This window comes from Dermacentor andersoni, chromosome 10 (genome assembly GCF_023375885.2).
Source record: "Dermacentor andersoni chromosome 10, qqDerAnde1_hic_scaffold, whole genome shotgun sequence".
NCBI classification, from domain to species: domain Eukaryota; kingdom Metazoa; phylum Arthropoda; class Arachnida; order Ixodida; family Ixodidae; genus Dermacentor; species Dermacentor andersoni.
This window is the reverse complement of record NC_092823.1, coordinates 139,250,074-139,259,569: the sequence shown is the minus strand read 5'-3', so window position 1 is coordinate 139,259,569 and position 9,496 is coordinate 139,250,074. Positions and strand designations below refer to the sequence as shown.

Genomic DNA, 9,496 nt, shown 5'->3' with positions numbered 1-9,496 from the left:
CTCTGTTCCCGATACCGAAGACAAAGCAGGATGTCCGCTGATTTTTAGGGCTTTCTGCGTATTACCGCCGTCTTGTGCCCAATTTTTGTGAGATTGCCCAACCTTTACAACGACTCATCAAGAACGACGTCACATTTGTTTGGGGCCCGGCACAATCCGACGCCTTCCACGACCTTCAGCGACGCCTACAGATACCACCAATCCTTGGTCACGTTGACACCGAGGCCGACACAGAAGTGAATACTGATGCTAGTAACGTTGGTCTCGGAGTGACACTCGTACAGTCTCAAGCTGGTGTTGAACGCGTTATTGCGTATGCCAGCCGAACGTTGTCTGCTGTTAAAAAAAACACTCAGCAACTGAAAAGGAACGTCTGGCAGTCATATGGGCTATCCAGAAGTTCCGGCTGTACTTGTACGGACGCCCCTTCCGCGTCGTCAGCGGCCACCACTCTCTCTGCTGGCTGGCGAATCTCAAGGATCCTTCAGGCCGTCTCGCAAGATGGAGCCTTCGGTTGCAGGAATTAGATGTGACAATCGTCTATAAGTCTGGCCAGAAACACACGGACGCCGACTGTCTCTCCCGCGCCCCCGTCGAACCCGGACAACTAGATACTGACGACGACGGTGGTTTTCTTTGTATTCTTCAGTCTTTAAACCTAGTTCAACAGCAACGCCAAGATTCCGAGCTCCAGCCCTTGATTGAATACCTTGAAGGAAGCCGCCCACAACCCCCGCGGAAGTTCGCGCGTCACTTGTCCTCTTTCTGCCTACGCGGCGACATCCTATACAAGCAGAACTTTCTCCCTACGGCAACCGTTTTCCTGTTCGTTGTTCCCGCTCCTCTCCACCACGACTTTCTACGTGCATGCCACGACGAACTAACGTCCGGGCAACTTGGTTTCACGCGTACTTTGGCAAGAATCAAGCAGAAGTACTACTGGCGAAAACTCACAAAAAACGTGAAGCAGTACGTCAGACGTTGTCGAGATTGCCAGCGTCGCAAAGTTCCACCACTGAAACCAGCCGCTCTGCTTCAGCATGTACGACCTCCTTGCTCACCTTTTGAACAAGTCGGCATTGATATACTTGACCCGTTTCGCAGGTCATCGGCTGATAACCACTGGATCGTTGCCGCCACCGATTACCTCACTCAATACTGCGAAACACAAGCCGTTCAGCGAGCTACTGCTTCAGATGTAGCCAACTTCTTTATCAAAAATGCCGTCCTTCGACATGGTGCTCCCGCTATCGTCATCACAGACCTTGGTATGGCCTTCACCGCCCAGTTGGTCCGAGATACTCTGCAGCTGAGTGGAACAACGCACCTTACGGCAACTGCGTATCACCCGCAGACTAACGGGTTAACTCAGCGTCCAAACAAAACGAGTGTGGATATGTTTTCTATGTATGTCGCCACGGATCATAAGAAATAGGGCGAAGTGCTCCAGTATGTTACATTCACGTGTAATACTGCGCTTCAAGAAACCGCCGGGTTTCCTCCTTTTGGTCTGGTCTATGTTCGCGATGTCACCACTATGCTCGACATGATGCTCCTACCAACTTCGTCTCAACCTACCACGCCAGCAGGGGCGTAGCAAGGGGGGGGGTCTTATGGGGCTCCAGCCCCCCCCCCCCCCCCCCCCCGCAATTTTTTCGTGCCGTGATGCACCGCCAACCAAAACAACCCACGGCGCCGGAAATCATTCTGGGTTGCCTCTAGAATGTATTTTTCGCACCCGAGAAGACATTTCGGCGCAAAGATTGTGAACTCGGGCTGGATTTCGTAGCAACGCCCGTGCACCTGGAGTCACATAACCCAAAGATCCCCATCCGAGCACAAAGTTTCAAGGGCGCTTTGATGGCGAGCGGGCTCGTCGCAGCATCTCGCAGAGGCCGCAGAATCTACGGAGCGCATGGATGTCAATTAAGAAACTTTAGAGGTATAAAGGTCACATAAAGTTTTGATGCGAAAGGTGCATTAGCATTTCAAATGTCGTGCTTTCCAAATTCAATTCCGGATCATTGTGGGTTTAATGTGCTTATTAACATTTGATGCCAAAGCTGCATTGATTTTTCTAAAGTCGGACATCGGACTATACAACGAAACAAGCCAAATCAATGCACTATCAGACAAGTTGGCAAAGCAAGCAGCGAGGTCCGATGAGACGAAGCGTTGCGATGGTTTATATTTGCCATCATGTCACAGAAAACAATATCAAAATCTTTTTCACCTGCACCAGAGCATCCATGTCAAGACACTAAAGCCAGCAAAAGCAACCGCGTTTTTATTTATTTTTTCTACTTGTAATTTTATTCGCGAGGACACATTGAGCCTCTCGAATTTTTGTTCTCGCTATCCGCGACCAGAGGTCATGCGTTTATCACGTGTTGACCTGACAACCATGCGGCACACTGAGGTGCGCGTTCGTTTTTCTCTGGCCGAGCGGATTTTGGCCTCGGAGAGATTTTGGACGCTTTCTGGCCGTTGTCAGGATTGGGGGCTCAATCCCATCGCTCGTGATCCGTTGTCAAGATCGGAGTCCGGCATGAATTTGAAGGTAGCTGGCCCATGCCGTCGTCCAACTTATCCACGCTGAGGACGTTGATGAAGGGAAGGACTGCTTCTCATCGAGAACAAGGAATATGGGTTTATTAACAGTATTTATATCAGTCTAACATGACTGTTTGAGAAAGTACATCAGTCTAACATGACTGCTTGAGAGAGAGTCTCAGTCCAACATGACTGCTTAAGAAAAGTGTGTCGAGCATCCGCACAACAGCATTATTTAAACACTCGGTCCTCCCGCGATACAAGGTGGCGCGAACGTTGGTTTAGTCATTGCAAACTAGCCGCCTCTCCGCGGGACGGTTTACACACACACATGCACACACATACGTGTTCACGATCCGAAACCGACACCACACGAATTTCGTAGAACTCGGAACCGTCGCGAGTAGCACATTGTCTTGCGTCTTGGTCGGTGCTTGGGAAGGAGCCTTCCTCGGCGTTCCCGCGTCAACTCCCCCACACGTAGCAGATCAGGTCCGCGTTGTCGTGTTGCTCACAAAGACTGCTTCGTCGAAATCCTTCATCACAACGCATCCTAGCTGAAGCGACGGAGAGTGGAGGATGCGCGTATTGTTACCGACACAAAGTCAACTTAGCCACGCCGTGGCTAGAGGTTGGCGGCGACGCTCCCGGAATGTTGCCTCCACAGTCGCAACTGGTTGGCAAAATTTGCACTGCAGCTGGCCGTTCTTAACAGCGCCTCCATGGCCCGGAAAATCTCGATTGTCTAGCGCTGACAACCGCTGGGCAGGAAGAGAACGGCCGGTGGCCCGGGGGTGATTGATGCCTTGGCTCGCAGCGACCACTTGTGTAATGATGTCACCGCCCCAAAAGATCCAACAAGGACAGGCAACTGCTAAATGAACCCCACAACACGGCTCTGTGCCGAGATGACGTACATTGGCTCTCATTTTAGACCCGCTAGGCTTCAAAAAAAAAAAGAAGAATAAGTGCAGAAACAAAAAAAAATGCTGCATTTCGCTATGCCAATTTCTGAAGCAATTTCGTGCTGACAAATTCAGCAATCATGAAGGGAATCCTGCTAAATGAGAGAGGATCTTCTTGGCTTAATAAAATTAACACTAGTAACCCTAAAATTTAGGAGGGACCCTCAAACGCAGAATTCAAATTAGCCTGCTCAAACGATCCGCATTGCTATGCAACTTTCCCTTCTTATATCTAACGGAGAAGTTGTACTCTTGGAGAGTGAGGCTCCATCGGAGCAAGCGGCCATTTTTGTGTGACATTTCATTGAGCCACGTCAGAGGACACTAGTCATCTCGAAGATGAACTTCGCTCCGTACAAGTAACACGACAACTTCTGAGCGGCCCAAACTAAACAAGCGCATTCCTTCTCTGAAGCGCTGTAGGCTTCCTCTCTTACATTTAGCTTACGGCTGGCATAGAGGATAGAATTCTCCTCGTTATCGTCGCCGACCTGACTAAGTACCACGCCCATACCTCTGTCGCTTGCGTCGCATTGAACTATGAATTCCTTTGTGTAGTCTGGCGCGCGAAGCACAGGACGACAAACCAATAGCGTTTACAAACCTTGGAAAGCGTTCTCTTTGTCCTTATCTCAGTGCACGTAACTCGGTGCTCCCTTTCGGAGGGCGCCCGTTAATGGACTTTCCATTTGCGAGTAATTCGGAAGAAAGGGCAAGGCGAACTCCTGCAAGTCTTTTAGGACAATATCCATTACCTTAGAGAAGCTAAACGGCGCGTTCTTCGGCCTGAAGCTGAGGGCGAGAGGGCAAAAAGCGCCTACAGGTGAGATGAATGCGGCATAGCGGCTGGCGCTTTCTGAAAGGGGAACTTACCAGTACCCCCGCACGAGATCTATAGTTCAAATGTATTTAGCAGCACTAACTCTTTCAATTCGTTCCTCAATGTTGGGTATCCGGTACAGCTGATGCCTAGTGATGGCATTTAACTTCCTGTAATCAATACACGGAAGAGGGTCCTTATTAGGGGTTTCTACAAGTATTAGCGGTGACTCGTAGTCACTCTCAGCGGACTCAATTACTCCCAACTCTGCCTCCATAATCTCTCTCTGTCTTGGAGACACCCTGTAAGGCTTTGATCTTACTGGTTCGGTTGATGTCAGCTCTATTTCATGCGTTATTAGTTCGGTTCTACCTGGCCGATCGCTGAACCTGTCGATATATGCCCCTAACACCCCTTTTAGCTCATCTAGCTGCTCGGGTCTTAGAGCGTGCGAGCTTACTGAGTGTTCTACTACTTCTTCTAGGCCGATTTCAGAGGTGGAGGTCGCCCTATACTCCTTAAACTTGGTACTAGTGCCATCCTGCTCTTTGATGGTATAGTTAACGACTCCGCTTCGCTCTACATACGGCTTCATCAAATTGCAGTGATATATCCTCACTTCCACCCTGCGACCTGGCATATTTAGAGCATAGTTAGTATCTGAAAGTTTGTGCAACACTTCAACGGGCCCGTCCCAGTGAACTTCAAGCTTGTTCTTTCTTGAAGGTTTGAGGATCATTACCTGATCTCCAGCGTTAAACGTACGAAGCCTCGCATTCTTGTCGTAATAGAATTTGGCGTTCTTTTGCGCTACTCCCATGTTCTTTCCGACTAGTTCTTGGGTTGCGCTTAGCCGTTCCAGCAAATTAAAACGTATTCAGCCACTGTTGGAGTCTCCCCTCTTTCCTCCCACATCTCTCTTAACATTCTCAGTGGAGAACGGAGTGTCCTCCCATACACTAGTTCTGCTGGCGAGAACCCTGTCGCTTCATGTGGAACCGTTCGCAAAGCAATGTTTCCGGCAGACAGTTCTCCAAGTCCTCCTTGTGCTCGTAACAGAGCGCACGCAAAACTCGCGTAAGCACCGAATGCCACCTCTCTACACTGTTTCACTGAGGGTGATAGACAGAACTGTGTATTAAGTTTACCCCGCACTTTTGCAAGAATGTGGAAGTCAGTGCGCTCGTGAATACTGACCCTTGATCTGCCTGAATTTCGGCTGCAAACCAGACTCGTGCAAACACTGTCAAAAGCGCGTCTACTACTTCGGTGGAGCTGAGCTCTTTCAGAAGGATTGCTTCTGGAAACTTTGTAGCCGGACACAGCATGGTAAACAAGTACCTGTAGCCTGATTTTGTTTTTGGAAGAGGCCCTACCGTGTCTATTACAAGTCGTCTGAAAGGCTCTGTTATTAAGGGCACTACCTTCAGTGGAGCTTTCCATGTCTCTCCTGGTTTACCAGAACGCTGGCAGGCGTCGCATGATCTTACAAAGTCTTCCACGTCTTTGAAACAGCCAGGCCAGTAGTATTCCATAAGCAATCTTTCCTTTGATTTGTTTATGCCTAGGCGGCTGGACCACCCATTTCCATGACAGAGACTCAAAAGGTCCTCCCTGTACTTAGTAGGTACGACTAACTGATCTAAAATCCTACCCTTTCGATCTCTGTAGTGCCGATACAACAATCCTCCTCTCTCATGTATCGTCACGTTGCGCCTAGCAATGTCTTCTTTAGCTGTGTCATGTAATTTAGCTAAGCTCTCATTATTCTTTTGCTCGGCTGCCAGTGACTCTCTATCCACACGTAAGAGCTGATCAAAGTTCTTTGAGGCCGGTGATAATAACGACCCTGTCTCGCTTGTGAGTGCGTCAGCTTGCTCTTCCTGCAGGCTAGAACTTTGAAACTCTAGTGCTACGCTCTCAATGAGCTGGTCAGCTGGCAGGCTCTCCTCCACTGTTCTTTTGTCCCTCAGGCCTAGCTCGTATTCGGTTATTGCAGTTATCTCCTTTGCTACTTCCGCTGGAGCAGCTTGTGCATTTTCGGCCGAAAGCGACGCGATTTTACGAGCTTGGCCTCGCGTCAATGCCTGTACTACGCCCTCTCCCAGTTTAAGTCCTTTTTCACTCAGTAACTGATTTGAACGATTTCAAAAGAGGTAAGGGTTCTGCAGTGAGAAAAATTGAGAAACTGCAGCCTCAGTCTCTAGCTCCCCGAATGGTCCACTAATTTTGACTTTGGCCATGGGCAGACACACGCTGTGTTCTTCTACAACCTGTTTCCTACAACCTGTTCTTCTACAACCTGTGTTCTTCTACAACCATGCTACTCCTCCGGTGAAGTCATCTACTGTCACGTAAGACGGATCGACAATGTCCATCGTGGCGGCACTGTCTCTTAGCACTCGGCATGGTTTGCCATTAACTTGCAGGTCGTGAAGATATGGACTCTAAAGTTCCATATTCTCGTCTTTTTCCTCTACGTAGGAGAAAACTACGCTAAGCTTCCCGCAGTTTACAGCTATATGTCCCAGTTTGTGACATTTATAACAGCGGATCGGCCTAAAAGATTCGAATTTTCTTTTCTGTTCTTTTTGTGCGGTTTCCCCGTTAAATTTCTCCTCGCTCTTTTCTGCGGGATTTTCCTTCATGTCTACAGGCTCCGATCGTCTAGTCTGCGAACCTTTTTCAACGTAAAGGGTTTCCGCGGTCCATTTCGACCATCCCAGTTTCCGTCCTCGGCGTTCAACTTTCTACGCGTTGCGTACTCTTCGGCTAATTCAGCCGCCCTTTCCACAGTGTTACATTCCCTCTGTCTTGCACCCACAGTTTGACAGTTTGGAGGATGGTTTTGTAAAACTGCTCTAGACACATGCATTCAATGATCATGTCTCTGCTGTCCTACGCTTCCGCCCTTTTCAGCCACTCGACTAGGTTGGCCTTTAAGCTATATGCAAACTCCGGATATCCCTCGCTATCTTTCTTACCTGTGCTCCTAAACCTTTGCCGAAAAGCTTCGGCTGAAAGGCGGTATTTCTTCAGGAGACTAGCCTTAACTTTTGCATAATCATATGCATCCTGTGCACTCAGTCTGGCGATTACTTCCGCCGCCTCACACGGCAACATAGACAGCAACCGCTGTGGCCATGTACTCGGGCCGAAGTTCATCTTTTCGCAAGTCCTTTCAAAATTGCTTAGGAACAAGCCTATGTCGGTCCCGACCTCAAATGGCTTTATTTAATAGCCTGTCCATGCGATACGATTCTGCCTCACTTGATCGTCCCAGAGCGCCTTCACTTCCTTGAGACAACTTAAAAAGTTTGCTTTCAAGTTCAAGTTGCACTTTTCGTAACTCGGGATCTTTATCGCGTTCCCCTCTCTCTCTTTCCCGTTCTTCTCTGTTCCGTTCTTCTCTTTCTCTTTTCCGTTTCTCTCTCTTTTTGAGAAGTTCCAATCCCATTCCAATTTCTTCCTGACTGGCCTGATTGGAAATTAGCTCCAATAATTCCGATTTTAGCATTTCCTTGCGTACATCTAGGCCCAGTTCCTCACCAACAATCAACAACTCGTCTCTCAGCAGTGTCCTTAACTCCATGATTGCTGCTTTACTCCCTTGATCCTGCTCTCTAAATCTAGCTAGGAAAACACAACCTACCTAACACTCAACAATCTAGCTTCCCTACTGTTCTAAACAGAACCACAAAATGAAGCCTAAAGAGTCAAAGCAAGAACCAAGCACTCAGCGCAGTCACAGCACCACGTCGCACAGTCCATCTCACCGCTGTCAGCCAGTTGTCAGGATTGGGGGCTCAATCCCATCGCTCGTGATCCGTTGTCAAGATTGGAGTCCGGCATGAATTCGAAGGTAGCTGGCCCATGCCGTCGTCCAACTTATCCACGCTGAGGACGTTGATGAAGGGAAGGACTGCTTCTCATCGATAGCGAGGAATATGGGTTTATTAACAGTATTTATATCAGTCTAACATGACTGTTTGAGAAAGTACATCAGTCTAACATGACTACTTGAGAGAGAGTCTCAGTCCAACATGACTACTTAAGAAAAGTGTGTCGAGCATCCGCACAACAACAGTTTTTAAACACTCGGTCCTCTCGCGATACAAGGTGACGCGAACGTTCGTTTAGTCATCGCAAACTAGCCGCCTCTCCGCGGGACGGTTTACACACACACATGCACACACGCACGTGTTCACGGTCCGAAACCGACACCACACGAATTTCGTAGAACTCAGAACCGTCGCGAGTAGCACATTGTCTTGTGTCTTGGTCAGTGCTTGGGAAGGAGCCTTCCTCGGCGTTCCCGCGTCAACTCCCCCACCCGTAGCAGATCAGGTCCGCGTTGAAGTGTTACGCACAAAGCCTGCTTCGTCGAACTCCTTCAGTCACAACGCATCCTAGCTGAAGCGACGGAGAGTGGAGGATGCGCGTATTGTTACCGACACAAAGTCAACTTAGCCACGCCGTGGCTAGAGGTTGGCGGCGACGCTCCCGGAATGTTGCCTCCACAGTCGCAACTGGTTGGCAAAACTTGCATCAGCCGACCAATTGCTCATTAGATCAACAAATTTATCTATTTTCACTTTACGCAGCACACAGAGACGATACATGGAACTGTGACTCGCTACTGCAAAGTTCCTAGTGAACTCCTTCCAAATAACCTCAATGGCATTGAAAGTTGTGAACTCCATAAACAACGCTAGTGTTGCATCGTGGTGTATCACTTTCGGTTACATTTCTGCTCAAGCCAGCACTTAAATCTGACCACCTTGTGTAACTCTGCGTCACCGTGACGTCACTCTTCTGTATATAATATAAGATCATGGGGGGGGGGGGAGGGGGGTCAGGAGTCCCACCACAAACGTCGGAGGTGTCTATTTCGTTCCTCTCGCCTGGCACCTCCGCGGCTGGGGCTTCTCTTTGTTTGGTGTAGCCCCAGCGGTCACCCGTCACCTCGCCATGTCGGCGCTGGCATGTCACCTTCCCGACACCACAGCTAGAATCAAAATGCACAACGACAGCGCGAAAAAAGGTAACCCAGAAGCGTTATATGCACTTCCGAAGCAATACTGCTGCCTCCTCGCTTTTTTTACCACATGGAAAAATATCAATAAAAGGTAACAGCAGCTAATCCTAAGAATAGGGC

At 48.9% G+C, this 9,496-nt stretch overlaps 1 pseudogene; it reads right to left on the bottom strand.

The window, feature by feature from the left end:
- Positions 1 to 3,041: 3,041 nt before the first annotated feature.
- On the bottom strand, positions 3,042 to 6,716 carry LOC140213486 (uncharacterized; annotated as a pseudogene).
- Between the last annotated feature and the right edge of the window lie 2,780 nt (positions 6,717 to 9,496).